Source organism: Schistocerca cancellata, chromosome 1 (genome assembly GCF_023864275.1).
Source record: "Schistocerca cancellata isolate TAMUIC-IGC-003103 chromosome 1, iqSchCanc2.1, whole genome shotgun sequence".
Lineage (NCBI taxonomy): Eukaryota > Metazoa > Arthropoda > Insecta > Orthoptera > Acrididae > Schistocerca > Schistocerca cancellata.
The window spans coordinates 828695754-828718796 of NC_064626.1; positions in this window are offsets into that span (position 1 = coordinate 828695754).

The window sequence follows — 23043 nt, forward strand, 5'->3', positions numbered from 1 at the left end:
AGTGATACTGTTGCGCGTAGAGAATCTAAATGATAGGAAATACTTGAGCAATGAAAGAAGGCCTACAAAGATCGATGCTTGGCGCAGGCGCAGTGATAGGCAGTAAACATTCAGAATAAACAAATGCGAAGTACTCATTATTGTCTGAATACAAGATTCAAACATTTGGGAGTTGGCGTACGGAATAACTGAAAGTCTAAATATTACGTAAACTAATCCCAGGAAATACAAACGCATTAGGACAATTTTCAGGAAGTGAAGTCCATCAGCGTTAACTATTTCTGGGGCACTATAAAATTAGGGACAGCTGGCCTTGGCTGATATTTTTTTCACCTAGCCATGTGACGTAAGAATAACATTGAGAATGTTTTAGATGGCAATGTGTCAGTGAAGCTGGGGTGGGTACGTGCGGTTGAACGCGTGTGTAAACATGCTCTGTGCTATTCTGCCTTCAATGGTAAAGACAAGTGGCGCGCGGAGATGCCTCGAATACATGACTGGCGTGAACGTCCTTTGGAATGCTATGACGGTAAAACGGTGACTGTACAGAGGCATGCAACTTTCACTGGTGTTCGGTGGCGGCGGCTGGCGGGTGCGACGGAGCGCGCATCCCTGGCCAGTCGCGCCAGGGGCTGTGTCTAGGTGAACACGTATTTGGATAGGAAATTCTCAGAAATGATGTATGAAAGGGATGTGGTCGCCTCATGCCCGCGGGACCCGAGTGGGAGCCTGTGGGTGGTTTGACAGCTAACGAACGCGTCACTTCGCGATCCTGTGGACAGGGTGTGGCGGATGGTGCTTGCGTGCGTTGATTGCATTATTTTGCGAGCGGCCGTGTAGTCTGTGGTATACATTATTTTGACAGTTTACAGGTACTGAGATTTGCAGATATGTGTACTACATTATTACGAGCAGTTAGCTATCGTGTAATGAAATTACGAGTTGGTTGCATGTCTGTGGACTGTGCAACATGGCCCCAGGCACATCTGGGTGGGTGTTTTGTGATAGTGTGATAGATATACTCTATCGTTAAATAAGTTGTTTCAAAATAAATAGAGTGCTGTCAATCGTTGCTCCCCCCAGCAGCCCAGAGCAGGCTGAGTCGTTTTGCACACCATCTTGATTTACGTCAGAAAACGGACGACAACGTCCTCTGCTGGTGGTACTGAGTACTAGGCCTCGTGGAGAACATACTGTTTGCCGCCATCATGGATAACTGTACTTGCGTCATCAGTTGGTTTCACGGTGGCATCCTCTGGCGGCGACTAAATGTACTAAGCCAGTTGGGGTCTGGAGCTCGTGGCGAATCTGGTAGGTGGCGCCATCTTAGATTACGGTACTTGCGTCATTACCTGATATCACTACAGAGTCCTCTAGTGGCATCAATGTGAACTAAGGCAGTTGGGCTATGGACTCAGTGGCGAATATACTTGGTGGTGGTGCTGCCTCTGATTGTTTAAATAAAGACTGGTGTATGATTTAGACAGCTGACGATTAGCAAGCAGAGTCTTTTAGATGGATTATTATTTTTACAATTTAAGAGTTGTTGTACTATCTGGACGTAAATGAATTGCTTTATTTACGAGTGGTTCGCATGTCTGTAGGCTGTGCAATGCGTTATTTTTGACGGTTTACAATTAGCAAGAGTGTGTGTAGAGCCTTATACGTGAGTTATGTAGGAGTAGTTTGCAGGTCTGTATGCTGTGGAGCACGTGAGAGCGTGTGTTCTGTGATACATATACTCCATCCCTAAATAAGCTGCTCGCAAATAAATAAAGTACCTTCCTTCCTCTCTCCATCAGCCTAGTGCGGTCAGAGTCCTTTTACCAGTAACCCCTGCGAAGAGGTTGCGCCCTGGAGGCTTAGGTTAGTGGCGGTGAGCTTTGTTTGCAAAACTTTTCTTAGGTTGGTGACGAAAGTGCATGTGACCTTAGTTTACTGCGAGGATTCAAACTCGGTGCCCGGTTGGTAGGAAGAGGTGGCGGTCTGCACCTTGAAAAGTAGTTGAAACTAGGTAGTTGAAAGTATAGTGAACACGTTTTTATACCTATATGAAATGGAATTAAGTAATTGGGTAATTAATACGTTAGCTGCGCGATGTGGGTGTTACTTTAGTTAGAAGATTTACAGAAGACTATGTCCGGCGCGTGTATGGAGGTGGCGGCCGAGGGTGTGTGACGAAAGCGGTCGGACGCCCGCGCGCCGGTGGCGCGGCGCGTGTCCTGTTAAACGCGCGCGTGAGACAGAGAGAGCAGACGATCTTGTGTCATCACGCGACTTCACGGTAGCGCCCTCTGGTGGGCATGACGTGAACTAAGTCAGTTGGGCTATGGAGCTCGCGGTGAACACACTGGGTGCCGTCATCTTCAATACTGGCACTTGCCTCATGATCTGACGTCAGGAGAGCGCTCTCTGGCGGCAGCGACATGAACTATGCCAGTTGGGTTCTGGAGTTCGTGGTGGACACACTGTGTGCAGCCATCTTGAATGACGGTACTTGCATCATCAGCTGACGTCAGGAGAGCACCCTCTGGTGGCATGGATATGCACTAAGTCAGTTGCAGTCCATACTCAGTGGCGAACACATCTGCTTCAGATTGATTAAATAATAAAGACAAGTGCGTTTTTCTCGCCATTATAGTACTGGAATTTGAACTTCCCGCCATTTTCTGGGGGGAGGGGGGGTTAGGTCAGTGGAGGTAGCCCAAGTGTCGTATCTTCCCAGCAAAATGCACCATCTTGGATGACGTCACGGTGGCGCTCTCTGGTGGCGACGATATGAACTAAGCCAGTTACAGTCGAGACCCAGTGGCGAACACACATGCTTGAAATTGGTTACATAATAACATGTACACAATGCATGCCCTTTTATCCCGCCATTTTACTATGTGTAACGCATTATCATGTTGGAATTTGAAATTCGCGCCATTTTTCTGGCCGAGGGGGGCGTGGCAATTTCCCGCCAAAATCCACCATATTGAATGGCGTCACGACCGTCATCTTTGATGACACCACCATCTTGATGACGTCATCGCCACCATTTTGGATAACAGTACTCTGGAATAGAACCAGCCTAGCCCGAATACTATCGAGACATTGCCACATATGGACCGAGTCTAGGCACCAGCGACATCACTGATGGCGGCCCAGCTATATAAGCAAGGTGGCGGAATTCAGACGACAGTCAATCGCTTGACAGTGGCAGAGAAGAAGATCTCTGCCGAAAGCTCGCAGGCAGTTAACCACTTGACGTGACTTGAAACCCGAGAATATTTTATTGACTACCGGTATGGCCCTTCTCCGTCAAAAAGTACAGTTAAGGAATGCGTGTAAGTTTGAAACTGATTGGGAGTTTCTCCTCCATGGAATGCATTAGTCACTACGGTTCGCACATGGCATTCAGCTGCGACAGTTATAGTTTCACCGAACCATGGAATAAAAGACCGACTTACGCGGTGACGATCGGGTACTGTTATCACAGCACGGGGTGACCTTTCCATTGTCCTCATAGCCGTAAAGGCTCGGGCTGCTTCGTCTTCTGCAGGAACACTGCAGAGGTTAGAGACCTGTGTTTCGAAGAAGTGACGCCACCCATTGTGTGTTTCACTGGTGGCAGGTGGGACGTTACATCGGTTTACATTTCCCAAAAGTCGCAAATACCTAATACTGCAGTGAAAAAGTTAACGCTGTTGGTGATGTCCTGAATGGCAAAATGTACAAGTGTTTAACGTCCCTTCAACGGCGAGATCACTAGAGACCGAACGCAAGCTCGGATTCGGCAAAAAATCGACAGCGTCTTTTTATCATTAGAACCTTCCAGTCATTTGAATTTAGCGACTAAGGAAGCCACGGGAAACTTAACTTTGGATGGTCGGATGGGGATTTTAAACCGTCGTCTTCCACGACTACGAATCCAGCCTCCTAGCGCTGCGCCACGTCGCTCGGACAAGAGTTAGAACAATCTTGCCTATTCTCTGTCACAAGACGTGCTAAAATGCACTGTTCGATCGAAAGTATCTGCACATCTCTGTGTAGTGCGAAAATGACTACCAGACGTCAGAAGAGGCGGACTTACCAGTGCGAAATGAGGCGGAGAGTATCGTGTTGTCATCAGAGAAGCTGTAACAAATGGTTCAAATGGCTCTGAGCACTATGGGACTTAACTTCTGAGGTCATCAGTCCCCTAGAACTTAGAACTACTTAAACCTAACTAACCTAAGGACATCACAGACATCCATGCCCGAGGCAGGAATCGAACCTGCGACCATAGCGGTCGCGCGGTTCCAACCTGTAGCGCCTAGAACCGCTCGGCCACTCTGGCCGGCGAAGCTGTAACAGCCGAATGCTTCGGTCAGAAGGGCTCAGTGACTTCGAACGTCTCCCAGTCTCAGGATGTCACCTAAGTAGGAGATCCATGATGGACATTTGAGCTGTTCTAAGGCTACCCATGTCGACTGTTGGCGATGTGATTGTGACGTGGAAAGGCGAAGAAACATCACAGGTAAAGCAAGACCAGGCGTACCTCATGTATTGACGGACAGGGACCGTCGAGCACAGCGGAGGGTCGTTGCAAAAACATCGCGTGAAGTCAGTGGAAGGAATCACTCGTGAGTTCTAAAGTGCTACCAGCAATCCAGCTGGACAATGACTGTGCGTACAGAGTTAAGAAGAATGGGCACAATGGTCGAGCAGCTGCTCTTAAAGCACACATTTCTGTAGGCAATGATAAGCGAGGCTTGAGATGGTGTAAACAGCTACGTTACTCTTCAGTGAATGACTGGAAACAAGTGACTGGGAGCGATGAATCACTCTATACCCTATGGAAATACGATGGAAGGGTCTGGGTTTGACGAATGCCTAAAGGACATTGCCTGCCGTTTGTGTAGTGCTAATAGTGAAGTATGAAGGTGGTTTTACGGTATGGGGTAGGTTTTCGTAGTTAGGGTATGATCTCTTCATTATGCTTAAGAAAACGCTCAATGCAGAAGGATACGATCAAATTGTACAGCACTGCGTATTGGGTGCAATAGAGGAACCGTTCGGAGACGATGACTGTATTTTATTTATTTATTTATTGCCAAATTATAGACCTGTTACCTGATGTTTAAAACAGGTCGTGCATCTTACAATTTTCGTTTTTCATCTTTTTACAGTTTTCTTTTATTTTGTTTTATCTACAACATTTACAAAGAATGATACTTTTTAAAATAACAGTAATTTAAAGTTGAAATATCAATAATTTTTTTTAAGAAGAATATAAAAAGAAGATAGGATAGAGGAGAGATTTGTTAGTACCATCACCGAATGTGACTGACGGTGAATACCTCGGAATAGTTTCTTCGAGCCGTTGACCGCCATTCACACACACACACACACACACACACACACACACACACACATACACACACACACACACACACAAATGGTTATTAGTAGAGAAATAATGTTTCTTATCCTATTTATTACTAATCCTATGTATTAACTACTTTAGGTGCCCATCCATGTACAGCATTTGCTGATTTCTTGGCTAGATCGCCAGCACCTTATGCTTATTTACTGTCGCATCTCCGCTTCCTCTTACTGTTCCTCCTCATTGTCACTATTTTCGCTGTCACTGTGGGTATCGCTGTCCACCCTCTGGAGATTGTTGTTACGCTGCACATACGCATGTCTGTAATGTCGTGTCCGTATGTACTCTTCATGTGTTGTTTTTGAAATACTGTTTGTCAGTGCGTTTTAATTGTGCCCATTTTTCTTCGTCTCTTATTGCTGTGTATATATCTATGTCTGTATCTGTGTAGTCTAAGTGTAGTGTATGTCTATTGTTCGCGTATTGCCCGCAGAAAAAGACAGTGTGTTTTGGGGAACCTTCTTCCCCGCATGTTCACGTAGGTGTCTGCCTCAGACTCACGCAGTTTAACCGTACCCGGTTAAGAAATTACCATACCGCGGCTGGGATCGATATGTCATTCTCACCCGCTTCCTTATGTCAGGAGGAAGTCGTACAGTCTACGTCCCTTATCACTTACATCCCACTCACCTTGCCATGTATCCAAGCGCCAACTTTTAAGGTGACGTATCGTCTCTATCGGCACACTGATTATTGTGTGTACTTTATCTAGTCCCCCCTCCTTTAACCAGTACCTTTGTTTGCAAAACTTTTCTTAGGTTGGTGACGAAAGCGCATGTGACCTTAGTTTACTGCGAGAATTCAAACTCGGTGCCGGTTCGTAGGAAGAGGTGGCGGTCTGCACCTTGAAAAGTAGTTGAAACTAGGTTGTTGAAAGTATAGTGAACACGTTTTTGTACCTATGTGAAATGGAATTAAGTAATTGGGTAATTAATACGTTAGATGCGCGATGTATATTTGGTCGCGATATCTATGGGGCATATTCCGATGACTATATCAGCAAGAGAATGCAGTCCGTCGTAAAGCTGCATCTGTCAGCCAATAGTTTGTGGACAATAACATTCCTGAAATGATTTGCCCCGCCCAGAGTTCCGAACTAAACCCAGTGGGGCACTTGATGGATGAGCCGGCATCGATGCAGACCTCAGTGCCCAACATCATTATCTTCTCTAGTTTCGGCTTTTGAGGAAGAATGGACTGCCATTCCGCTGCAGACATTCAAACACTTCATTGAAAGTGTCTCCAGTAGTGTTCAGTCATAAAGTCGGACATATAATCACATCATTGACCGTGTCCCAACAGAATCCATCTCGTCACAAAGCCGAACGGTGTACACATTCCACATTAATGTCGACTAATGTCTACTTTTAATCAGACAGTCTGCGGAGAGCATAAAAAGAAGTGAGGAATTCAGAATGTCATAATGGATGTCTGAAACAAGGTGAAGGTTCTGCAGTTGCTTGTGTCGTCGTATTGTTGTTGTCAGTGGATGCCGTAGCTCCACTGGACGTCCGCCGCTCGTGGTCTGAGGTAGCGTTCTCGCTTCCCGACCACGGGGTCCCGAGTTCGATTCCCGGCGGGGTCAGGGATTTTCACCTGCCTCGAGATGACTGGGTGTTTGTGTTGTCCTCATCATTTCATCATCATCCAGGAAAGTGGCGAAATTGGACTGAGCAAAGATTGGGTAATTGTACGGGCGCTGATAACCACGCAGTTGAGCGCCCCACAAACCAAACTGCATCATCATCATCATCATCCACTGGAAGGGCGGCTACTAGTGTAGCCATGCAAGACACTCCGAGTGCTTCAAGTGATGCGACGTTCTTAACAACTGTAATATTAGGACAAGGGTTATATCACAACGGAGTCGTAGGAGAAGCATGGGGGTGGGTTAAATCTTGATGTTCTCGAGTTAACTGAGAGACGGCAGAAACAGACGGACGGAAGCAGCGGGCGGCGCAAAGGGGTCGTCTCCGTGCGCCAGGGGCCGGTTTGTGTGTGTGTGTGTGTGTGTGTGTGTGTGTGCGTGCGGTGGCACCGATAAATTAGGCGCGATGAGGCGGCAGTGGGTCGGGTAAACACGCCGGCTGGCCGGTCTAACGAGGCGGCAGCGCCTGGCGCACACACACCACACGAGACACGTGGCCGGCGCCTGCCGGTGCTCGACCCCCGCTGCCACTTGGCTGCCTCCGGGGGCAGCAGTGAGCGGCGAACGGTGAGCGGGGACGTCAAACACAGCGCTGCTACCGGTACCAGGAGAGCGTTTTCCGCCCGGCGCTGAAAAGTGGCCTTTTAGCGCGAAATGCACTTTTCAAATGGCTCTGAGCACTATGGGACTTAACATCTGAGGTCATCAGCCCCTAGAACTTAGAACTACTTAAACCTAACTAACCTAAGGACATCACACACACCCATGCCCGAGGCAGGATTCGAACCTGCGACCGTAGCGGTCATGTGGTTCCAGACTGAAGGGCCTAGAGCCTCTCGGCCACCGCGGCCGGCAAAATGCACTTTTTCTTTCGATGTATCTTGTTTCAGGTGTGGTGGTAGCAACAAGTCCCACTACCTTTCTACTTTGCCGATCAAAGATGGTGGCTTAATTTATGGTGGCAACGGTAAAGACCGCATTCTGTGTGCGAATCTTTTATTTGTGCGCGGATACGAAACCTAAATGCAAGCACAGTACAGCGACAAGGCGCGACGGAGAGCGACCCTTTGACGTCGCGACTTCAAGGTGCCATGGACGTCAAAGAAGAAAATGTCAGAACGACAATGGCTGTTGTTCCGAAAAGAAAACAAAAGAAGATTGTATGCAATTAATTAATTACTTATTTACTTCTTGACTTTGTGATACTGACGATCTGTCTGTCGACAAGTTTGGTTAATAAGAGACTAAATGTGAATGTTTATTTGATATGCGGAAATTGCGATCGGGACTGTTAAATATAGAAGGCTTCTGAAAAGAAGTAATTATGTGATTTCGTACATAGTGGGTACCAAACACAATCTTCCTTTATCACACCGCTTTCCTGCAGACGGTGAAGAAGTTCGACACAGCTACGACGGCACTGCGTACCGGGACCACATCTTCAAGGTGCGACACGAGTGCAGAAAGATAAGATTTGAAGCTGAAGGTAATTACGCACATACGACCGACAGATCACAGTAACGGAACTGGTGCCCTGGTTATGTACTTTCCAGTAGCACCGGCCGCAGTGGCCGAGCGGTTCTAGGCGCTTCAATCTGAAACCGTGCGACCGCTACGGTCGCCGGTTCGAATCCTGCCTCGGGCATGGATGTGTGTGGTGTCCTTAGGTTAGTTAGGTTTAAGTAGTTCTAATTTCTAGAGGACTGATGACCTCAGCAGTTACGTCCCATAGTGCTCAGAACCATTTGAACCATTTTTTGGAATGGACGACTTGAATGGAGGGAATTTTTTCCATCAAAGCGCAGCGAAATCGTCATCTGATTTTACGAAGTCTGTGAAAGCAGCTCCAGGTATGTATGGGACTTTATTTTTTACACTGTAAGGGACACTAACTATGGTGGTTACTATCCAGAAGCAACAATAACCTCTCGCATTGTTTTGGTGCCTGCACATAATCTACTCGGGAAAGGTCACTGGGTTTATCTTGAGAGCTGCTACACCAGTCCAGATTTGGTGGAAAAAGTAACCAGCAATAACACCAGCGTTGTCAGCATAATGTGACAAGACAGGAAGAGGTTTCCTGACTTGGTAAAAAAGGAAAAACTGAAGAAAGGAGAGTAAATAAAACGGTACAGTAGCAAGCAGATTGTAATGAAATGGAAGGGCAAAAGGGACATTGTTATGCTCAGCACTGTGCTGGCGCAGGATGACGCCAGCACATCCCTCCGGCATAGAGATTAAGAGAAGAACGGTAGAGGCCAACGACAGACTCGCAGTACACGGACCACCAATTCCCCCTCGGCCGCCAGTATGTAGATCGCCGCCGCGGACCGGAAGGCCAGTCTGTCGCGGTCTGTTACATCGAGTGAGTTCCAGTCTGTCATCACTCGCAACCCAGTGAGAGTCTCAGTAGCAGCTAGCTCCGCCGCTAGCTCAGAGACAGGCAGCAAATAGCCACCAGAGTAGTATACATAGCTGTCTTTGTACTTCGCCAGCAGTGAGAATGTGGACTATTACAGAGAGCTTGTACCACGACGTCTATCTTGAGTTAAGTACCTTTATACTCTTATGAATAAGGACCCCGTTAATACACTCCTGGAAATGGAAAAAAGAACACATTGACACCGGTGTGTCAGACCCACCATACTTGCTCCGGACACTGCGAGAGGGCTGTACAAGCAATGATCACACGCACGGCACAGCGGACACACCAGGAACCGCGGTGTTGGCCGTCGAATGGCGCTAGCTGCGCAGCATTTGTGCACCGCCGCCGTCAGTGTCAGCCAGTTTGCCGTGGCATACGGAGCTCCATCGCAGTCTTTAACACTGGTAGCATGCCGCGACAGCGTGGACGTGAACCGTATGTGCAGTTGACGGACTTTGAGCGAGGGCGTATAGTGGGCATGCGGGAGGCCGGGTGGACGTACCGCCGAATTGCTCAACACGTGGGGCGTGAGGTCTCCACAGTACATCGATGTTGTCGCCAGTGGTCGGCGGAAGGTGCACGTGCCCGTCGACCTGGGACCGGACCGCAGCGACGCACGGATGCACGCCAAGACCGTAGGATCCTACGCAGTGCCGTAGGGGACCGCACCGTCACTTCCCAGCAAATTAGGGACACTGTTGCTCCTGGGGTATCGGCGAGGACCATTCGCAACCGTCTCCATGAAGCTGGGCTACGGTCCCGCACACCGTTAGGCCGTCTTCCGCTCACGCCCCAACATCGTGCAGCCCGCCTCCAGTGGTGTCGCGTCAGGCGTGAATGGAGGGACGAATGGAGACGTGTCGTCTTCAGCGATGAGAGTCGCTTCTGCCTTGGTGCCAATGATGGTCGTATGCGTGTTTGGCGCCGTGCAGGTGAGCGCCACAATCAGGACTGCGTACGACCGAGGCACACAGGGCCAACACCCGGCATCATGGTGTGGGGAGCGATCTCCTACACTGGCCGTACACCACTGGTGATAGTCGAGGGGACACTGAATAGTGCACGGTACATCCAAACCGTCATCGAACCCATCGTTCTACCATTCCTAGACCGGCAAGGGAACTTGCTGTTCCAACAGGACAATGCACGTCCGCATGTATCCCGTGCCACCCAACGTGCTCTAGAAGGTGTAAGTCAACTACCCTGGCCAGCAAGATCTCCGGATCTGTCCCCCATTGAGCATGTTTGGGACTGGATGAAGCGTCGTCTCACGCGGTCTGCACGTCCAGCACGAACGCTGGTCGAACTGAGGCGCCAGGTGGAAATGGCATGGCAAGCCGTTCCACAGGACTACATCCAGCATCTCTACGATTGTCTCCATGGGAGAATAGCAGCCTGCATTGCTGCGAAAGGTGGATATACACTGTACTAGTGGCGACATTGTGCATGCTCTGTTGCCTGTGTCTATGTGCCTGTGGTTCTGTCAGTGTGATCATGTGATGTATCTGACCCCAGGAATGTGTCAATAAAGTTTCCCTTTCCTGGGACAATGAATTCACGGTGTTCTTATTTCAATTTCCAGGAGTGTAATATGGTGTACTGGAATCCTGAATAGAACCAACCTGCGCCCAGTAAAAAATGTTTTGCTTTGCTTATCGAACGCCCCTCGTAGATAATCGTCATGGAGTACGACAAGCAGCCTGTAGCCGGCTATTCCGGACCCCGGCACGAAGAGGCGGCGTGTCCGGCGGTGATTCGTTTCTGGTGAAATACCCCGGGCGGCAATAAATTAGCCATCAGTGGGGTCGGGCCCAGTCGGGCGGTGAGACGGCCTAATCGATGCGAGGCGGGGCTGGGAGGGGACGGCCGTATGGTAGCCGCCTAATGAGGTGGCAGCGGCAGCGGCGGCGTGTACTGTACAGACCGCTGACTCAGGTCGGCCGGCCCTGGGCGCCGTCTCCAGGCTCCAGGCACTGGGGAAGGTAGGGCACGCACAAGCGACTTACCCGGATCTTAACTTCAATTCCTCCATTAATGGCACTCTCCTGGGGTTTCTTGGGCTCAATCGCCTAAGGCTGCGTAAGATGCAAATCACCCTGAGCGCTAGTCGAGGTCAGGCATATCTGTCAATGAATGTCAACACAGCAAATATCGTAACCAACGAGAAATCTGGAGAACAATTATGTCTATACTCACTCCAAAATTAGAGCAAGTGATCCTCCTCTTGTAGTGTACTCACTTTTACGACTAACTTGCTCACTTATTGAGTTTTCCTGACAGGAAGTTGAGTTTCACTTTAAAGGAGCGATGAGAGCCATTAATAGCAGAGTCATATCTACACCTACATGTTGGCTACCATTACTGTCGAAAATCTGTCCAACTCTAGTTCGTCGAAAGGCGGCCCTCTGTGACCTGCTACACCAAGATTACAGAACTGAATCAATCCCTTTTCACGATTTACTCAGCTGCCTACGAAACGCCTCAAATTCAGAAGACCAGCATATGAAAAAGTAGTCAAAATGCTCTGCAGTTGGTTCAGCCGGGACGCTAAATGGAAACGTATATGGCAAGACACGGAAACATGGAACCACTAACTTACTGAGAATCGAACTGTTAAAGTTCCAGGCTTTCATCATCCGAGGAAGGTGGGGATACAGATTAATAGATTCGGGCCGGAAAAGGTGGCGCTTTTGCACTGACAATAAGTATGAGTGTGGCTATATTCAGAGACTTTTGTAATTGTGTGTCCTAACAAACGTACCCTGGTGCCTGGTGGTATCAAGAGTCTGTATAAGGCATCCGACGAGGCATTCCATTGGATTCTGCCCTTCAACATTCTTCTGTAGTCTGGGCCGAATGTGTCTACAGCGTAAACCGTTGCACATACGTATTTTTGGTTAAACATGTTTAACATTTTTTGCAGTAGTTGACACATACGATAATAGCGATAATAATAATAATAAATTGGGTCATCACTAATTGGTACGAAAGGTTGTCCTATTATCGCTCCCCGAACGTCACGTTATAATAAATCAAGTTGAGAGCCCATACTTGGCGTGATTTTTTTTTATCTCTGCTTGTGTTCAAGTAGATATCCAAAGGCGCTTTATTCTCAGAAATTTAGGATTCCTTGCTGTTATTCTTTTCGGCCCGCTAGAACAGTGAATTAATTATTGCCAATTTGTCTCCATCACTCGAACCACCAACTAGATTTCAGAAAGCTGTTGTGATTGTGTCATTCACGTATTAATAAATGTTTAGGTGAACATAATTGTGTCTGAGTCTCTCATTAGTCATTTTACTCACTGCTGTGTGTCGTGACCTCAGTTCCTCATTCATTCTTACGTAGTTTGTGTCTGAGTAGATGACTGCAAATAACCCAATCACTAATATTGGAGGGAAATAATTAATTAATGATTTTCATTAACTGAAAAACGGCGAAACAGAGAACTTGAAAAGTCGATCTCACACTGTCATGTATTATAATTCCATCTGGCGGGTCCAGTTGTTAAATCAGAATATAGTCACTAATTTTATTTCGCGACATAGAACCTGCAGCTTAGAAGTATATTTTTTCCAAAGATTAACTACGTCTTAGATTACGATGAAGTCATTTTCATTTACGATCATTGCCACCAGATAGGACAAGCAGTATATAAACGCGATATTCTGTTTGGTAAATGTATTAAACACTATAACTTCTTCTTTTGTGCTGACTATCAGAAAAATCTGGCTTGAGGATATTCTTCACTCCTTCGTGTGGAGCAACACAGACTGGGTCAAAGCGGCTTCAGTCGCCCTCAGAGTAGGTGCACATAGCATGTCACAAAACAGTGGTCGTCAAGACTCAAACATATATCAAACAACGATCTAGATAAATACGTATCGTGTACGTAAATTAATAAAAGACAGCCAAGACCCACCAAGCTACATCATACAAGTCTGAGAACATTCCAAAACTGCAACACTCTACCTTCAAAAGGCAATGTTGGTTATACAATACAGAAACTCCAGTGGTAACTCCTGAAATAAATTTCACATTCCCAACCAAGCAAAAAATCTATCATAAAATCCTAGGAACTTCTACTTACACTTAAATCCAATGAACAGTTCACAAGCTCCTCTTCAGTCTTTCCTGGATCAATCAGATTTTGAAACTGAAGCTAACAGACACTCACTCACCCGAAATATTAAATACTGTAGTTAAAAATGTACTTATGCATGAGGATACTAATACACAAATGTTTTGAACGCCACATAGAATCAGAAGAGCTATGGGAATACCTTCAAAAAATGGTTCAAATGGCTCTGAGCGCTATGGGACTTAACTTCTGAGGTCATCAGTCCACTAGAACTTAGAACTACTTAAACCTAACTAACCTAAGGACATCACACACATCCATGCCCGAGGCAGGATTCGAACCTGCGACCGTAGCGGTCACGCGGTTCCAGACTGAAGCGCCTAGAACCGCACAGCCACAACGGCCGGCGAATACCTTCAGTACGGAAAAACTGGGAGGAGTAGTCCAAACGAACAAGGCTCCAGGCTATGACTGAATTCCTGTTACACAGTTACATATTATATTGAAAGAGCTGCGGAATTAGTCCCATTCTTACGTCGCAATTACTGAAAATGCCCCTCTTACCAAAGAGGTCCACACGGCTGGAGAAGAGCGCAGGCCATTTCTGCTTCGAGTCATGACTGACAATGTTTACATTGAAAGAATGCTGTTGTTGCTCCTGTGTTAGTTGGTCTTACAGCTGGCGATGGTGGTTGGGGCGGTGATAGAGATGGCGATGATCGCGTTCTCCTCGTTGTTGCTCCCTTGTTTCCAGAATTGTTCATGTTCTTGGATTTTCTGTTGGCAGCTCTTGGTGTCGTAGACATTGCAGGATGATCAGTTTCTGTATTACCCGGTGTTCATATCCATTCATTGTTGCTGGCACACAAACACAGCTTTTCCCAAACACTCGACACCAAACTCACATGCCAATTTTAAATCAGCACCCGCAAAAAGGATTGTTACTTGCTAGAAGATGCAGATTGCCGAGGGTTTGTCGACTATGCAGGATCTCCGCTGTGGTTTTTCCATTCGCTGGCAAGGTTCAGTAGGTACTGAGTAAGACAGCGAGAGCTATTTTTAATAATGCCTCTCTCATTATTTTGTTCAGAGGTTTCTTGAATGTAGGCACCATGTAACTGCTTCGCTATTACACCATGATTGTAACTGTAGTGCTGCTAGGCGTCCCACTCCAGTCCTCCGGGGAAAAAAAACGCGAAACAACTGAGTGGATAACTGTGGACCATTATCTAAAATTAACTACGCTGTAAGACAAAGAAAAAGTTGAAACTTTCTGGCAGATTAAAACTGTGGGCCGGACAGAGACTCGAACTCGGGACCTTTGCCTTTCCCGGGCAAGTGCTCTACCAACTTTTTTTTTTCACAAACATTAAATGAAATGCATCCTCTGCAAAAACAAAAAACAAAAAATCATTGTAAAACAAATCACAAATGTAAAGGAACAGGGATACAGGGATGTTGTTTTTATTTATTTATTTTCCATAAAGATCACTCTGTTAAAAGGAACATGTAGATCATTTCATGGTATAGGATGTGCATTATATATGGAGCGGTGAGAGAAGCGTGAGGTTCATTATCAGCTGTCAAATGTGCACACCGACTGCACCCGGCACATCCCAACTGCGTGGGGGGTCGAGGAAGACTGCCTGAAGATAGCTGGCAAAGGTTTTCCGATAGTGTGACGATCTATGAACCTCATTGTGGGCTTGCTGCAAGAAATACCAAAAGTCGAGTGGCGACTTGGCAGCATCCCCATAGAGGTACGCGATCGTCCAACCTTTGACCCAGATGATCGAGTGTGATTTAGTCGCCGGAAAGTAGTCACTCTCCGGATGTAAGAAGGAAGCAGGTGTAATATGTTGCGGGGTCACACGGAGGTAGCAAGCCACCATCTGTCTTCCTAGGAGCCATACGTCCTTCACCGCGATACAAGTTAAGCGGTGATGGTCGTCATCCACTTGGCGACATTTCGGGCATAGTGGAGTGTCCACTAGTCCAATTGCATAGAGTCGTTGGTTGGTGTTGAACTTGCCACAGGTGACAGAGAACCACAGTGCCCGAACGAAGGTAGGAAGGAATTTTTGGTGCACATGTCTCCAAATCTTCGGCCAATGCAACTTGGGGTGTTTGAGTTCAATGACATTACGACTTATCCGTCGTTGCAGACAAACATAAAAATCTTTCGCGCATGGTGGTCTCGTGCGCGGGAGCTCGTCTCTGATATAACTAAGTTCCACGATAAATGTTGATACATGCGCAAAATGTGGCGTAATGTTGCCCACCGCTACCGGAGGTGTGAGGGACGCTGGAACTAGGAGATCCAGTAGGCGGGATGTAAGGGAATCACGCCCGCTACGCCATTGCTTGTACATCGTGGCTAGAAGGAGCGCCGTCGCTCGGCAGTGAACATTCGTAAGTCCGAGTCCCCCCTTGTCCGTAGGGAGCGTGAGCGTTGTGTATCGCACCTTGAGGGGCGATCCAATCATCACAAAATAGCCTAGTGCTGATTGAAGTCGACGTCTGAGCGTGAGTGGTATGGGCAGGATCTGCGAAATATGCACCATTCGAGAAACCACATAAGTGTTCAGATATTCGACTCGCTGCAAAAGATCAAGGCGCCGTAGGAGATGTTGTCGGACCATGGTACGTGTTGTCTGTAAAATACGTCGGTAGTTAACTGCCGCAGTATGTTTTACAGATGAGGTAAAGTCTATGCCGAGATAGCGGAATCGTTGCACATAAGGAAACGGACTGATTTCTTCCGGCGTAAGGCCCCTTACAACCGGCATTGCTGCCGATTTGTTCATGTTCACTGCACTACCCGCCGTCACACTGTGGTCCAACAACAGTGCAAGGACCGTCTTCACCTCTTCTTCAGAACGAACGAGCAGCAGGAGGTCGTCCGCATAGGCACGACATTTGAAGGTGTAGCCCCGCAGTTCCATCCCAGAAAGATAATTTGTTAGCCTCCCAATTAATGGTTCCAACGCTATCGCGAACAGCAGCATCGAAAGAGGGCAGCCCTGGCGAATGGATCGTCGAATTTGAATGGGCCCTGCTATACGCCCATTAACCTGTACCAAGGATTGTGCACCCCCATAAATCCTTCTAATGAGACCAGTAAAACGGTCTGGAAATCCCATTTGTTCCAGTACAGCGTACAGATAGTTGTGGCGCACCTTATCAAAAGCACTGTCAAAATCAACCGCCACCATCGCCGCTTTAAGCCGGCACTCCTCCGCCAGCGCTATCACATCACGGCATTCGCCAGTAGCTGTTTGCACATTCACCGATCCACCCGGTGTCGTCTGTTCTGGAGAGAGAACGCTACGAATTAACATACGACATCGGGACGCTAGCAACCGTGCAAAGATCTTATAGTCGGCATTAAGCAGGGTGATGGGGCGATAATGTGTGACCGTAATTCCTGGCTTCGGTTTGTGTACTGGCACCAAGAGCCCTTCCATAAAAGCCGGTGGAATAGGCGCATCGGAATTTAACATCTCGTTGTACATTTCCGTCCATCGCGGTGCCATTTCGTTGCGAAATTCTCGATAAAATTCAGCAGGAAGTCCATCAATGCCTGGGGACCGATTCAACGCACCCTTTGGGATCGGATCATGTACTTCCTCACAGCTAATGGCTTCCAGTAAGGTTCCCGCGGCTTCCACCGTCAGTGTACGGGAGACGTACGTGGCTATACGTTCGAGGTCATCGACAGGGGCTGCTGGCTGCTTCTTCCCGATAGATGTGTTGGTAATGGTCGACGAATGCAGAGACAATGTCCGCTTGACACGTCACTCTTCGGTCTTCGCGGGTAATTAATTCCCGTACCAAAACGCGTCGTCGGTGCTTTCGTTCATTCACGACGTGGTGCATGGAAGGAATCTCGTGCATTATCGTATCGTGACATCTGGCGCGCACCATGGTTCCCTGAAGATGTTTCCGAGCTAAAGCCACTAGTTTAGCTTTTATCCTTTTGCGTTCGATCCAGACGTCCTGTCCCGGCGGACCATCGTCCAGGTCGCGCAGCGCTGCAAAATAAAAGTCGGTCGTACGGCGGCGCCATTCTGCCATCTCCCTGCTATATGAGATGAACGTACGGCGAAGCGCCGGTTTAGCACAAGTCAGCCACCAATCAAGCTTCGTCGCATACCTTCCAACCCTTCGCTCGCACATCGTCCATGTCTCAAGGATCCGGTGACGGCATTCAGGATCATGTAGATGTTGAATGTTTAATTTTCACGGGGCCTTACTGTTCCACACCTCTCTACGGGGAAGAAGCACCGTACAGATGTAAGCGCTGTGATCGGAAAATGCCAATGGCCAGCGTTCCGCGTCCTGGACATCATTTGCATGAGCGCGTGAGATATAAATGTGATCTAACCTGCTCGCCGAATGACTTGTCACATAGGTGTATCCCGGTGCATCTCCATGTCGTAATTCCCACGTGTCACTAAGTGCAAGGTCGTTGACAACGATTCGCAACTCTTGGCTGATGTTTGCTTGCGGCCATTGGACTTTCTCGCTGAGAACACAGTTGAAATCTCCACCAATTATTACACATTCATAACGTCCATGGAAAAGTGGGGCAATGTCTTCTGCATAAAATCGCGCCCTTTCCCGGCGCCGATTATTTCCCGACGGTGCATAAAGATTGATGATGCGTGTCCCAAACGTCGTGAAAGCCATTCCCCTGGCCGACGGAAGGTAACACACGTTTTCACTGGGAAGCCATCTCGCACGTAAACTGCCACCCCACTCCCATTGTGATCTCCATGTGACGAATAGGATTGGTAGCCTGCGATGTATGGGAGTGCAGCTATGTGGACTTCCTGCAGCAAAGCAATATCCACATCAGATGCCCAAATCGTTTCCTTCAGTAGGTGTATTTTGGCCGGTGAACGCACGTCATTTATATTTAATGTCGCAATACGGTTCGCATGGCGTTGAATCCCACTCTGTCGATGCGCAACACCATCTCCCTGCATCGGCGCTGGGGGCTGAGTTATAAGACGTTCTCTCGCCCCTCTCCCTTCACCTTCAGCAATTATTAGGCCGTCTTCGTGAGTGCCGGCTGCCTCTGTATGACGTCCGGCGCCTCCTCAATATCGTCATACCACATGTTTGCAGGCAGTGATATATTCGTGTCCATTGCCACAGCATCTGTGTCTGGAGAGCCAACTGGTTGTGATTCCTCTTCAGCATCACCACGTCCCGGTACCGTCAATGTGACAGACCGCTGCGGGTCTGATCGAACAGTTTCCATTGCCTCATCCTGTTTCGTGGAGGCTGTTGTGTCGTCTTGGTCCACAGGCACATCGTCGTCGGGGCAAGGGGAGTCATCCCTAGGAGATGTCGTGCGACGACGCCGTTTCCTCCTTTTCGGGAAACGTTGTTTGCGTGATCTTCCTTCCGTGTCCTCAGATTGTAGGGAATCACGGCTGCCCGACAGAAAAGCATCCGTAGGAACAGGAAGTGTTTCGAGTCCCATCGTTGTACTAGGCGGGAGTTCGGTCGAAACTGATGTTGTCGTCACAGAGTGCGTTCCAGACGGAACAGCATCCGTAGTGGCTGGAACTACTTCGTGTACTATAGGTGTGCTTGGTGGGAGTTCGGTCTCATCTGATGTCGCCGTAGATTGTATGCTCGATGGAGCAGCATCCTCTGTCATCCCGACGTCTGCTACAAGGTTTCGGAGAGTGCCATCTTGATCTTCCACCGGGGCTGTGTCTTTTCGGTCATCAGCGGACGCAGTGAGGGCTTTGGCATAGGTGATCGGTAGTACTGTCATCGCCGGCGACGGCTCCCGCACATCTGAAGGCAGTTGCGTAATCCGCCGTTGCATACAGTTCGACCTGAGGTGTCCCTCCTGGCCACAGCCAGAACATGTACGTGGTTGACCATCGTAAATCACCACCGTCCGACAACCACCAATTGTCAGATAGGACGGTACATGCTTCTGAAGATCAATAGTGATCTGTCGCACTCCGTTAAGAACTGGGTACGTGGCGAATTGTGTCCAGCGTTCTGCTGTGTGACCATGTACCGTGCCGTATGGCTTAAAAGCCTCGATAACTTCGTCAGCCGGGAGCTCAAATGGCAGCTCAAAAACACGTATTGTCCGTACACCCAGACCAGCATGTTCTACAGTGACAGTGCCGACATTCCCGTCACTATGGCAAAATCGGAGACCTGCTTTTGTCGCCTGTAGAATTCTCTCACACGCCGCGTCATTTACCATCTTAACATACACCGTGGGACTAACGATGGACAGATGAATTCCGACAATATCGTTTGGCGGTATCTTGACGGCCTCTCGAATGAATCGTTCCACTGCTAAAGCCTTTGGTCGTTCGTAGTCTTTGCAGAAATTGAATCGTAATGTAGTTTTCCTGTACTTGTTCGCCATGATCGTTGTTACTAGCCCGCGCGCAGACTAAGTCCACAAGTAAACAAACACTCGCACACGCCGCACAGGCGGAAGTATCGGACCTCCGCTTCGCACGGCCGCTAGCGCCGAACTGCCAACTGAGCTAGCCAAGCACGACTCATGCCCCGTCCTCACAGCTTTACTTCTGCCAGTACCTCGTCTTCTACCTTCCAAACTTTACAGAAGCTCTCCTGTGAAAGTTGCAGAACTAGTACTCCTGAAAGAAAGGATATTGCGGAAACATGGCTTAGCCAAAGCCTGGGGGATGTTTCTAGAATGAGATTTTCACTCTGCAGAGTGAAAATCTCATTCTGGAAAGAAAAAAGTTCACCAACGAAGGTATTATCCGAATGGGACGGAAATCGGTAGATGTGATGTACATGTACAGACAGACAAATGATCACAATTTCAGAAAAATAGGATGATTGATGCAAGAGTAAGTTTTTCAGAATTGAACAAGTTAGTATCACGTAGGCCCTCCTTTGGCTCTTACACAAGCAGTTATTCGGCTTGGCAATGATTGACAGAGTTGCTGGATGTCCACCTGAGATATATCGTGCAGAATTCTGTCCAATTGTCAAAATCCCGGTATGGTTGGAGTGTCCTTCCCATAGTCCTCCAAACGTTCTCAGTTGAGGAGAGATCCGTCGATCTCGCTGGCAAAAGCAGGCTTTGGCGAGAATGAAGACAAGTGGTAGAAACTCTCGCCGTGTGCAGACTGTAATTACCTTGTTGATATGTAAGCCCACGATAGCCTGCCATGAAGGGCAACGAAACGAGGCGTAAAATGTCGTCGACGTACCGCTGTGCTGCAAGGGTGCCACGGATTACAACCAAAGGAGTCCAGGTGTGAAAAGAAATGGCAGCCTGGACTCCTGGTTGTCAGGGCGTATGGCGGGCATCAGTGAGGCTGGTGTCCCACCGCTGTCTGTGAAGTCTCCAGACAAGTCTCCGCTGGTCATCGAGTCTCAGTTCAAAGCATAACTCATCACTGAAGGCAATTCTACTCGAGTCAAAGAGAGTGCAGGCCCAATATGTGTCTAGAGACGCCCCAGACCGTTGTGGGATACCAACCAAACAAAAAAAAAGGCTCTCAGCACTACTGAGGTCATCAGTCCCCTAGACTTAGAACTACTTAAACCTAACGAACCTAAGGGCATCACACACATCCATGCCCGAGGCAGGATTTGAACCTGCAAACGCAGCAGGCGCGCGGTTCCGGACTGAGGCACCTAGAACCGCTCGTCCACAGCGGCCGGCTACCAACCAAACACTCGCCCGCCATATGGCCCGACAACCCTTGTCATCCGCGGCACCCTTACATCACAGCGGTACGCTGCCGATATACTACGCCCCGTTTTGTTGCCCTTCACGGCAAGCCATCCTTGGCTTACATTTCAGCAGAATAACGCACGCCCAGACATGGCGCGAGTTCCTACTGTTTGCCTTCGTGCTTGTCAAAACTTACCTTGGCCAACAGGGTCACTGGATCTCTCAGCAACTGAGAACGTTTGGAGCATCATGGACAGGGCCCTCCAGCCACATTGGGATTTTGATAATGTAACGCATCAGTTGTAGAGAATTTGGCGGGATATCCCTCAGGAGGACATCCAACAACTATAAATCAAGCCGAATAACTGCTTGCATAAGGGCCAGAAGTGGTCCAACGCGTTATTTACTTGCTCAATTTATGAAGTTCCTTCTCTTGAATAAATCATCCATTTTCCTGAAACTGTAATCATTTCTTGTTGTGGCGTAGCAAGACAGCCACGCCACTCGGAAGTAGCCGAAAGGCACGCGTACACACACGCCGGCTGGCGTGAGTTCTGGAACAGGATACTTTGTGAATGCTACAGAGAAAAGTATGCAGTTCCTCGGATACTTAACTTTATTCCATCACTGTGGTACATCGCTCTTGACGATACAAATGAGACTTTAATTACAAGCACTGTAAGGCTAATGGCGCCTTGCTAGGTCGTAGCCATGGACTTAGCTGAAGGCTATTCTAACTGTCTCTCGGCAAATGAGAGAAAGGCTTCGTCAGTATAGTCGCTAGCAAAGTCGTCGTACAACTGGGCGAGTGCTAGTACGTCTTTCTAGACCTGCCATGTGGTGGCGCTAGGTCTGCAAGTACTGACAGTGGCGACACGCGGGTCCGACATGTACTAATGGACCGCGGCCGATTTAAAGCTACCACCTAGCAAGTGTGGTGTCTGGCGGTGACACCACATTTCTTTGTCTTTATATGCACATCATATCTACCATTACGATAATTCCTTCGTGATGCGTCTTTTTTTTGTCCCCCCCCCCTCTCTCTCTCTCTCTCTCTCTCTCTCTCTCTCTCTCTCTTAGAGCGTTTTCTGACAGCTTCTCAATCTCGTAGTTTATGCTTTTGAGTTAGCTTCTACTGCTTTCGAATGCATATTTTTTCTAAGCACGGATGTATGTTTTTCACATTTACAATGATGAGGTACACTAACCGTTGGAACATAACTGCAAAATCTACATCAATCTTGTACCGGAGTTTGGTCAATGCTGGTCAAGTTTATAATATCTGAAGTGCCTGTTCTTCAGCCAAACCTACTCATGGTATCAGAAAAGGATATCAAAAACATTCAAAAGTATTACCACAACTGTGTATCATAGCTTTGATGTCCTGTAACCCACTTGGTGAATACGCACATCTGCGAGCTAAGTGTTTAATCCTTGTTATTCCAAAACGGCCTTTGTGTAGTTGCTTCAGGACTATAGTCCTGAAGTGCTGAGGAATGACTAACCACAAGTCTTCCGAGTATCTTGCCAACAGAATTACTCAATCACTGACTGATAATCTGTGTTATAATAACACTAGCGTGTGCAACAGTGGATCGGTTGATGTTGGAAGATGGTAAGGCCATCATGCATTGCATCGCCTGATGAAGCACTGGGTCTGGTTGCATGTTTTCAATGAGTCAACTTCCTACATCTCACTGTCTAGTTCATGGACGTCAAAGTCATGTCCAAAGATGAAAATTTTAGATAAGTTGACTGCCTAGTAACCTCAAC